General features: G+C 61.1%; 1 protein-coding gene across 10 annotated transcripts in view; it reads right to left on the bottom strand.

Moving 5' to 3' along the window:
- PTPRF (protein tyrosine phosphatase receptor type F) overlaps window positions 1–11,074 on the bottom strand; it is an 87,140-nt gene extending 76,066 nt beyond the window's left edge. For all 10 annotated transcript variants that reach the window (XM_038558365.1, XM_038558361.1, XM_038558364.1 and 7 more), the window contains exons 1-2: window positions 10,946–11,074; window positions 2,637–2,713 (exon numbers count right to left, since the gene is read on the bottom strand). The gene's annotated coding sequence lies outside the window, so the exon portion shown is untranslated. The remainder of the gene's footprint in view (window positions 1–2,636; window positions 2,714–10,945) is intronic.
- Between the last annotated feature and the right edge of the window lie 223 nt (window positions 11,075–11,297).

Below are 11,297 nucleotides of genomic sequence, written 5' to 3' on the forward strand. Positions count from 1 at the left end.
GCAGCTCTCACCCACGAACCCTTTTGTCATGTCCTGGACAGTTCACCGCGTGGCACTGCAGCAGCGGCCGCGGAGGCGGAAACAGGCCTTGTTACACTTGGGAAGGAAAACCAACATGTTTCCAACTCTCACCAAACCGACCGCCGGATTATGACAGGAATAAATCAGTCTCAGCCACGACCCCGGCCCCGGGGAAGGAGGCAGCCGGCAGCAGGCAGCTTCCCTCTTTCAGCCGGGTGGCCAGAGTCTGTGGGCACAGCCTGCAGCGGCCCACCCACCCTCCTACAGCTGGGCCCCCTACCCTCTCACAGCCCTCGGCTCCTTGGGCCCCCCTGGGAATGGAGGGGATCTGAGGAAGAGCATCCCAGAGTCTCTCCAGGTGGCACAAGGGCCAGCAGGGGTGAAGCTGGCAAAGACCAAGGGGACCAGGGGAGACACCTGCTTACAGCTACGGACCCTGAGCCCCCAGCGTTCCAGGTTCCTTCCTCCGGCGGCGGAGCCTCCCTGGGGTTAGTGCTCAGCAGCACCTCCAGGCCTCTGTACTTGCTGTTCTCTCTACTGGGGGGAATGCCCTTCTCTGCCCTCAGCCACCTACTCACCCCTTAGAACTCAGCTCAGGTGACCTATCCCTGTAAATCCCCCGGGGGACCCTCCCCAGTTTAGTGAAGGCAGTAAGAGGTGGTGTTGGCCAGTGGTTCTCAATCCAGGGTGATCCTGCATCTGCCCCCCCAACCCCATGGGAGTCAGGCAATGTCTGCAGACACTTTTCATTGTCAAGAGTGGAGGAGGCGGGGTGGGGGGCCAGGTGCTGCTGGCATCCAGTGGGAAGAAACAAGGGATGCTGCTGGATATCTTACAGGAATAGGCCAGCCCCCCACAACAAAGGATTGTCTGGTCCAAAAAGTCAACAGTACTGAGGTTGAGAAACCCTGACATAGACAGCAAGATGCTTTGCTGATGCAGGCTAGGGCTGACCCCAGAGCCCAGTCCCCCAGGAGCACCTCGGACTCTCTACCCGAAGGCACCCCAGCCTGGCTCTTGTATCAGCTGTACGTGGGCCTCAGGACCTCAGGGCATCTTCCCCTCCCCGTCAAAGTCAGCCTCGCCTCCAGGAGCCAGGCCCTACACACATCTCCCACGGCCCTTCGCACATGCCTCGGCAAGCGGCCTCCCTAGAAGACACAGCTCCATTTTCAGGTATGTTTTTTGCTGAGAATGGGCTCCCAGGTGATGGGACCCAACATCTGAGGATGGATAGGTGAAGGGACACATGGTAGCCCCACATCCACCCTCCCCAGCTGACCCTTCCCACCAGTGACGCAGCCTTCCTGCCACACCCTCTATGCTACCCCAATGTCCACCTCGCCACACACAGGACCTGGCCCCTAGCAGACACCCAATGCATGCTCATCCCCTTGCCTGCCTAGGCTGGGCCCATTCATGACCCTCCTCATCAGTTGACCAGACAGGAGTATTCAGTGGGCCTGACTGGGCCCTGAACCACAGGGTAGGGAGAGGAACCAGAGAGCCATGGGCTGGGCCTTCCAGGACCTACAGAAGATGACCCAACCAGAACTTACCCTTCCCTGTCCCGCCCCTCGTCCAGGTCCCCATCTTAGTGATGAGTGCTACCGCTGACCTGGGCTCCCAAGCCAGACAAACTGTCCCTTTTCTGTACCCCACACACCCAACAGGTCAGTAAGTCCAAATCTGTGTGTCTTCTGCACCAACCACCGATGTTGGTGAGGCCTCGGATCTGTATACCTCTTCGGGGGGCCTCCTGCCTCAGGCTTCTCCCCGTCCACCCTGCACACAAACCAACGCCCCCACGGCCTTACAGAAAAGTGAAGGCGATCACGGCCCTCAAGCGAATCTGACTGCCTGATTCCATAGTAGACACAGTTTCAGGACTGAGCAGATGGGCAGATGGAAAGATGGATCCACGGATGATACTTCTCTGCCTAAGAACCTTCAGTGACTCCATATCACCCTCAGGAAAAAGTCTAGAGTCTTTAGCCAGATGTCCAAAGCTCATCAGCTCTATCTCCAACTTCACCCTTTCCAGCCCTGCCTCACTCCACCTGCTCTGTGCTTCTGGTAGAAAGACAGGAGGAGAAGCGGACGTGAAAGAGACACAGTAGGAGGTACCTGGATCTCGGGAGTCCCCTGCTCTTCCTACCACAACGTACGGTTGATGGGAACAGACTTTTCCTCAGAAACATGGAGAATGGAGAAGCAGACAAATCCCAGTGTGAAGTCCCAGAAGCCTATTTCACACCTACAGCAGCTGACGATCTGTATCTCGCTCCCCACCCACCTCCATCAAGCATTCTGGCCAGACACCCGGCACCATCCTTGACACCTCCCCTCCTCCCTCATGTCCCACATTCAGCCCTTCACCCTGTCCTGTCTCCTCTGCGCCCCAAAACAGCATTCACATCTCTTCTCTCCACCTCTATCCCCACCTCCCTGCTCCTTCGCCGTCGCTCAGCCATATGCACACTGGACCATGTCATGCATCCAGTGGTGACCCTTCCGTGGCTCACCACCAGCCTGCATCCCAATCCAAGTGCTCAGCCTGGCTCACGGGATCCCTCTGTGCCCCTGACCCCTGCCACCTCCTGGGTCACACTCACCAGGTCTCTGCTGGCTCACGTCAGTCACTCTTGGACAACCAGCTCTGAGGGCAGGGCATGGGGGTCTCCGCTCCTTCCTGGAGAGAGAGTAAAGGATGAGAAAACACCAAGAATTTCATCACAGCAGAGTATACCTGACACAAAAAGACATTCAAAACCTGCTCTTTGGGGATCCCTGGGTGGCTCAGCATTAAGCACCTGCCTTTGGCCCATGGCGTGATCCTGGAGACCCAGGATCGAGTCCTGCGTCAGGCTCCCTGCATGGAGCCTGCTTCTCCCTCTGCCTGTGTCTCTGCCTCTCTCATGAATAAATAAAATCTTTAAAAAAAAAAAACAAAACCCTGCTCTTTAAGGGGGGGAAAAACTATTCGTACAGGACAATCGCCATTCAGTAAAAATGCCCATCTCTTTACTCGCTCACTCACTCATTCTTCTCAGGACTCCTGAGCATCTATGTGTAGGGCTTTCATCCAGGTACCAGCCGTGAGCAACATGCATGGACTGAGCCCCCCACTTAAGTTGGCAAACTGGTGTCTGCGCTCCTCCACCACCCCTCCAGCCACCACCCCTCCAGCCACCATCCCTCCCGGTCAACCCTCCAGCTACCATCCCTCTAGTCACCCCTCCAGTCACTCCTCCAGCCACCATCCCTCCAGTCACCCCTTCAGCCACCACCCCTCCAGCACATCCCTCCAGCCACCACCCCTCCAGCAGAGCTGAGGCCCCGCCCACCTCTGCAGCCCCACCTGCCCAAGCTCTGGCCTGCCAGCCAACCACAAGAACTTCCTCTTCTGCTCCTCAAATGTGCCACATTTTGTGCAGTCTCCAGCCTTGTCAGTGCCTGAAATGTGCTGCCCATGCTCTTATGCCATGTACCCTTAGATCTCAGAGCCAATGGCACTTTCTCAGGGAGGCTTTCCATTACATTCCAGACTACGCGGATTATTTTATCTTTAAGATAGATTAGATAGATAGATTTACTTAGTTAGTTCTTGAGACACACAGAGACACAGGCAGAGGGAGAAGCAGGCTCTATGCGGGTAGCCCAATGGACCAGGATCACGACCTGAGTCAAAAGCAGACGCTCAACCACTGAGCCACCCAGGCGTCCCCTTTAAAAAAAATTTATTTAAAGATTTATTTATTGGGCAGCCCCGGTGGTGCAGCAGTTTGGCGCCGCCTGCAGCCTGGGGTGTGATCCTGGGGACCCGGGATCGAGTCCCACATCGGGCTCCCTGCATGGAGCCTGCTTCTCCCTCTGCCTGTGTCTCTGCCTCTGTGTCTATGAATAAATAAATAAAATATTTAAAAAAGATTTATTTATTTATGAATAAATAAATAAATCTTATTCATGAGAGAGAGAGCGCGCGCGAGAGAGGGAGAGGGAGAGACACAGGCAGGAGAAGCAGGCTCCACACAGGGAGCCCGACATGGGACTCGATCCTGGGACCCCAGGATCACACCCTGGGCTGAAGGCAGGTGCTAAACCGCTGAGCCACCCAGGCTGCCTGTTTTTTGTTTTTGTTTTTTTTTTTAATTTTTAAAAAAGATTGTGTTTATTTGACAGAAAGAAACGCAGAGAGTGCACAACAGAGGCAGCGGCAGAGGGAGAGGGAGAAGCAAGCTCCCTGCTGTGCAGGGAGCCTGATGTGGGGCTTGATCCCCGGACCTGAACCAAAGGCAGATGTTTCACCTACTGAGCCACCCAGGCACCCCGCTAATTATTTTCCCGTACAACTGCTGAGTGGTCCCTGAGTCATGACCATGCGCCTGGTGTGTGCCCGGCTCAGGTGCGTGTCGCCAGCACCCAGCAGAGAGCAGGTGCATAGTAGGTGCTCCATCAGGATGTGCCGAATGGGTGAATGAACACATGAATGAGTTCAGAGAAAACACCCCAGCTCGGAAGAACCACACCGGCATACGTGCAGCCTTCAAAGAAGCTTCAGCAGCAATATTTATTTTTGACTTTCTGCTTCTCTATAATTTTTAAAATGAAGGTGTGCCCCTGGATGCCTCCTCCGCCGGCGCACACATCCACTCAGCCCCACTCTTCCCTCCAGAATCATCACGGAGCCCCCCACCAGCGTGGGCGCCGTCCCGGGGTGGGGGGGACAGGCCCACACAGTCTCGTCACCACCACACCCCAGCTCAGCGACGCGGGCCCTGGGGCCCCTCAGCGCAGGCCGCACATCGCGGGGGGCTCCTCCCCAAACGGACCCCCGGGCCGGGGGTCAGGAGCGCCCTCGCCCACCCGCACCAGCCTCCCGCACCCGGGATCGTGCCCCCTCGAGACCGACGGCCTTTGCCAACACGCGGCGTCCTCACTGACAGAAGGCCCCCAGGGGCCCGAGGCGGGCCTCGCCAACCCACCGCCATCCCGGGCGGACCCGCAGCTCACCCTCTCTCTGGCCCCACAGGCCCCTGCCCCTGCCCGACCCAAGCCCTGGCCCTCAGGACGGCCGCGCGCCTCCCCGCCCAGGTCCAGGAGATTCCACAACGTTCCCTGTGGCCGCTGCTCCCCGCACGCGGGCTGCTGGGCGGGTCCGGCCAGACAAACCAGCTTCCATGTCCCAGCCTCAAAGGCCGGTTTGTCGGGGACGCCCGCTGGGGCCTCCCGGGGCCGCCTGTGAGGCTGTTGGCTCTCCCGTTGCTCAGGGACCCTGGGGCAGGGGACAGAGTCTGAGGCAGGAATGGGAGGGTCCCCTAAGCCAGCTGGCACTAACGCCACTCCCAAGGCCACGCCAGGAGCAGTGCTCTAAGATGACCAGGAGTCACACCTGGAAAGAGGTATTTGTCCAAAATGGCCTGGCGGTGGGTCAGAGAACGGACAAGACGGGCACAGACAAAACTTGGCACTTGGAAAGGCGTTGAAGTACACAGAACACCACCAGGGCAGCATTCTGGAACGGCCAGGACAGTACCCGGGACCACAGCAGCCCAGCACCAAACTGGCCCCGAAACGACCTAGACAGGCAGTCACCCCTTACATTCACCAGCAGCAGCTCCCAGAAACACTCTAGACTCATCCTGGGACAAACCCAGGGCACCAGACGCACCCAGAAAACCAACTAGAAAACTACTCGGAAAGGACCCGGCTGGTTCTGAACCCAAGTCTGGAATCGCTGGCTGGCACCCAGGAAGGCCTCAGAAGTGAGGGTGGGCAGCAATGACTGGGATCAGGTAAGAGGCCCTGGCACCAGCCCAGGGTTGGCCCCCAGCAGGGCTCTCGGTCACACGCCGCACCTGGAACCCTGCCCAGCAGCGGGACAGGGAGTGAGCCCGAAATCTAGAAGAGCAGAGAGAGACCCGGCAAGCCTCCCACGCGGGTCCTCTGGCTACACCGGGTACAGTCCCCAGAGGCAGCAGCTGAACCACCACTGAGGAGCAAAAGCCACTGTTCTCAGATCTGGAAGTTAGGGACACACAGAGACCAGAGCATCTGGACCTCAGACCAGTGCAGGGCCTCATTAGACGCCCAGGACCCCGGTGGGGTGGGGCAAGAGGGTCCTGAGCACGCTGAGGCCTCTAGTCTCACACCAGCCCCCCGGAAGTTCAAATACACCTGAGCAACACTCCCAGGCCCACAGATGAAGACGAGGGTGGGCAGCTGGGGGCCACGCAGGCTCCTTGCTGAGCTCCCCCAACCTGCTCACCTCAGTTTGGAATTGCAATTAGCTTAGATGGGTGGGTGCCCTAACCTCAAGTTTCAAAGGCGCCTCGTCGCCCCCCCAGGATTCTGATGGGGGTGGGTGTGCACCAGTCCCGTCGATGAGGATTACGACGCTATCTCTAATGCTATTGAGATATCGTGCTGACTAGAGGCCAGGCCCTGTTCTAAGCACGTTCTGCATGTTCCACCTTAATCCCCGTCACAACCCCACGAGGCATGGATTGTCTTATTCCCGTCCATCCCACAAAGGAGCAAACGGAGTCAGAGACCTTAAGCAACTTGCTCAAGGTCACACTGCTGCAAGTGGAATGGCACCAGAGCAGCGAGGAACCAGAGCCTGCACTAACCACTGCAGGGCACAGCCCCACACTCTCTCGACCTCTCTCCGCCCCTCCTCTGGCCTGGGTTTCTCTCCCAAACTCCAGATCCTCACTCCAGCCCCTCCTGGAACTCAAGTGTCCTAAGCACCTCAACAACAAGTCCAACCAGAAGCTCGAGCTCCTTATCTGGCCCCTAAATCTATCTCTCCTCCCTGTTCCCAGCTCAGTGAGGCCTTCAGTTGAGGCCCCACGCGGTCACCCCAGGAGCCTGGACCCCTTCCTCTTCCTCTCTTCCACCCCCGCCTCCCATAATCACTCTGTCCTGATAAATTAAATGGGCCTTCTAAGTGGCTCCACGCTACTGCCCTATCCAAGACACCGCCACCTCTTGCCTGATTCATCCGCACTCCCCTCACTGGGCATCCTGGGTCCATCCGCTTCCCAGAGCCACAGATCCTCTTCCGGAAATGTAAATCTGATCATAGCTCATTCCACCCCCGCCCAAGCTTTAAATCTTTGGTGTCTCCCTTCTATATTCTCAGAGTAAAATCACAGTTACTTACAGAGCATTAAGGATCCTCTGTGATCTGCGCTACCTTACAACACCTCAACCTCGGAGTCTTCACTCACAGTCTTTTTTTTTTTCCCTGCCTGGAGAGCCCTTTGTTCAACCAGAAAACTCCTGTTCATTCCTCAAAACCCACTTCAGAGAGCCCCTCTCAGTCCCTTCTGGAACTCATCTCACTGTGACCCTCGAACTCTCCCTTGCCTCATGTGGAGGCAGCTTCCCCGGCCTTGTGACTTCAGCTCTGGACCGCGGCTGCTTTAGATGAGCTGATGCTGAGCTCAACCTCAGTGGTTCCTGAGGGGAGGGCTGCCTCTTCCACACAGCTGCTAGTCCCCGAGGAAGCAGGGCAGCCTGGCTGAAAGTGCCTAGCCCAGTGTCTGGTACACAGTCGGGAATCAATAAGAGGTTAGTGAATTGCTCCGCGTTCCCATGATGCAGTCTGTTCCCCCAGGGACCAAGAGCTTCTCAAGGGCAGGGCCCTGGCTGCAAGCTTGGCCCAAGCACATAACAGTGTCAAGTCACACGAGAAGGGCCTGCCACTGCTGATGATGCACTGCCACACGGCTCCCTGAGATTCTCACAGCAGCCTTGGGGCCCGATCGGGGTTGGACTGGCGGTCCCATTTCACAGGGGATAAAGGTGAGGTGCAGGAAGGGACAGGCTGGAGAGTGGAGAAGCTGTGACACATGTCACAGTCGCTATCAAACAGGCCTGGGTCCCACTTCCCCCTGACAGAGGGCCCTGAACTCCTGAGGGAAGAGTGGAGAGACCACAAATTGCCAGGGCCAGTATTTTGCTGCATATCAACCCAATTCCCAAGAAAAGCTTTTCAGCCACCCCCCACCAACTGCTTCACTGGCCCCCAACTCAATGCCCTGGACATCACCCCCATGCTGATGGGATGAACAAGGCTGAACAGAGAGGAGGTCAGAAGTCGCAGGGCGCACAAGGGGGAGGGGGTGGGAAGAATACTATTCAAACAATTTCCTTGTTAAAGGAAAGAAAAAGGGAAGAGGAAGAGCAGCTGGAAAAGAAAACAAAACTACAGACACATTTCCAATAATAAGGGGGAAACTGAGCCAGCCAAGATGTGCAAGAAGGCGGGTGCCGGAGAGCACGCTAGACTGTGAGTGCACACACACCCCTCCCCAGGATGTGCAAAGGGGTGCTGTGAGGGCACAAGCAAGCACACAGCGTGGTGCATGGGCGTGCAAGCAGATTCCTGAGCTCTGGCTGCTGTGCAGGCCCCAGTCTGCAAGTGTGAGGGCAAGAAGGCAAGTGGGTGTGCAGTGTGTGTGGGGTGAGCTGAGTGTGGGAATGGAGGGGTGTGTGCGTGTATGCGAGTGTGTGGCCTATGCCCGGGGCTGCGGATGTTGGGGGCTGTGCTTGGGAAGTTACACCTGCTCCTTCTCGAAGCCCTAGGCTCATTCATACAATCAGTGAAAAACAGGGATTTTCTTGCTCCCTGAAGCAAGAGTTAATAAGGCGCCAAGCACAGAATTTTCTGAGATTTTCTCTCAGGACCCTCCTCTGGATCCCATCAGATCTCTGATGCCTCCCAAAGGATCCCTTGGCAGAGCCCCTTCCCTTTCCAGGGGATCTCTCACTACCGAGGATCCCCCAGAAGGATTCCCCTGGATCTTTCTCTAGGCCTTCCACCCCAATGCACTTCCCTGGATTTTCTGGCCAGATTCCGCACCAGGTCACTCTGGATCCCTGCCCTTGTCTCTTCAGGAACCAAACTGGAGCCTTCATGGACACTCAGCAGTCCAGTCTCCCAGGCTCTGCCGGGTGGCCCTCAAGGGAATCCAGAGAATCTCCTCCCTTCCAGCTCACAGCTCAGGTACAGTGCTCCCACCCCCAACCTGTTTCAAGGTGGGGGCCCTGCACGGTGCCAGGTGGGGGGTGGGGGGTGGGGGGTGTTGAAATGGGGAGAAAGGCTAGCCCCTCCCCCATCCTGGGGTGGAAGAACCAGAGAGGCGGCATTCCAGAGAAATGAGGAGGGGGCCTGAGGAGGGCTGGCAGAGATTCTGGTCAGTGGGAGACAGAGACACGGAAAAACCAATAGGACACACGTGAGAGAGACCCGGGGAGACAGACTCAGAGATGGGGGGAGGAGGAGCAGAGAGAGGGAACATAGAGACCCCCGGAGGGGGAACACAGAGACCTGGGAGGGAGAACACGGAGACCTGGGAGGGGGAACATAGAGACCCGGGAGGGGGAGACCCGGGGAGGGAGAGCTCAGAGACCCGGGGAGGGAGAGCCCAGAGACCCGGGAGGGAGAACCCAGAGACCCGGGGAGGGAGAGCCCAGAGACCCGGGGAGGGAGGGCCCAGAGACCCGGGGAGGGAGAACCCAGAGACCCGGGGAGGGAGAACCCAGAGACCCGGGGAGGGAGAGCCCAGAGACCCGGGGAGGGAGAGCCCAGAGACCCGGGGAGGGAGGGCCCAGAGACCCGGGGAGGGAGGGCCCAGAGACCCGGGGAGGGAGGACCCAGAGACCCGGGGAGGGAGGGCCCAGAGACCCGGGGAGGGAGAGCCCAGAGACCCGGGGAGGGAGAGCCCAGAGACCCGGGGAGGGAGGGCCCAGAGACCCGGGGAGGGAGAACCCAGAGACCCGGGGAGGGAGGGCCCAGAGACCCGGGGAGGGAGAACCCAGAGACCCGGGGAGGGAGGGCCCAGAGACCCGGGGAGGGAGAGCCCAGAGACCCGGGGAGGGAGGGCCCAGAGACCCGGGGAGGGAGGGCCCAGAGACCCGGGGAGGGAGAGCCCAGAGACCCGGGGAGGGAGGGCCCAGAGACCCGGGGAGGGAGGGCCCAGAGACCCGGGGAGGGAGGGCCCAGAGACCCGGGGAGGGAGCCACAGACAGCGGGAAAAACCCCGGGGCTGCAGGGGGGAGACCAGGAAGCAGTGACACAGGGAGACAGAGACACAGAGACACTGAAGGGCACTGAGACGGAGACGCGGAGGAAAACAAAAAAGCTGAGCCTGAGACGGGGGCAGGGCGACGGGGCCGGGGCACCAGGACGGGACGGGACGGGGCGCGGGGCGGCGACTGAGTGAACTTTCCGGAGCGGGTCCGAGCGGACACGTCCTCACGGGACAGGTCGCTCCGGGGCCCTCGGGTCTCGCAAGCCCGCCGGGGCCCCTCCCCTCCCTCCCCCCTCCCCCGGCCGAGGCGGGCGGGGGCCCCCGAACTCGCGGCCGGCGCACCCCGGGCCCGCACGTGCTCCGGGGCGGCGAGCGAGACGGGGGCGCGTCGGCTGCGGCTCCCCCGCCGGCGGGGAGGGGGCGCCGTGCGGCGGGGGCGGGGGCGGGGGCGGGGGCGGGGGCGCGGCCTGGCCCCGCCCGGGGCTGGGGCGGGGGGCGGCGGGGGGCCGTGGAGGGCCGTGGAGGGCCGCCCCCGGAGCGCGGCCACCCGCGGGGGGAGGCGAGGCGGGCCCGCGCACGGGAGCACGGACGCGAAGGGAAACTTTGCACCGGGGGGCGCGGGCTGCGGCTCAGGTGCGGCGGGGGGCGGGGGCGGGGGGCGGCGGGCGGCGGCGGCGGCGGCCCGGGCGGGGGGCGCGTCTGCCGCGGGGGCGGCGCGGGGAGGAGCCGCCAGGCAGGGGGGGCCGCCGGGGCTGCGGGCGCGGCAGGTGGGGGCGCGGCCCGGCCTAAGCGGCGCCGCCGACCGCGCTCGGAGGACGCGGGGAGGGGGCGGCGGGAGCCGGGGTGCGGAGGGGCCCGGGGGGGGGGCGGGGGTCACTCACCGCCCATCCAGGGGCCGTCGGTCCGCATGTCCCCCCCCAGCCGCCGGGGCCGCTGCTCCCGCCGCCGCCGCCGGGTCGCTCTCCCGCCACCGCCGCCGGAGCCCGAGCCCGAGCCCGAGCCCGAGCCGGAGCCGGAGCCGGAGCCGGAGCCGCCGCCTCTGCCGCCGCCGTGCCGCCGCCGCCGCTCCCGCCGCTCCCGCGCCAGCTCCAGCCGCGCGCCCCGCTCGCGCCCGCGCCCGCGCCCGCGCCCCTGCCCCCGCCGTGCGCGCGCCCGCCGCCGCCCCTCCCCTCGTGCGCTCGGGCCCGCGGAGCCGCGAGCCGCCAGGCCGGCGAGGCCACAGCCCGGCCCCAG

The sequence above is a fragment of the Canis lupus genome, chromosome 15 (assembly GCF_011100685.1).
Source record: "Canis lupus familiaris isolate Mischka breed German Shepherd chromosome 15, alternate assembly UU_Cfam_GSD_1.0, whole genome shotgun sequence".
NCBI classification, from domain to species: Eukaryota; Metazoa; Chordata; class Mammalia; order Carnivora; family Canidae; genus Canis; species Canis lupus.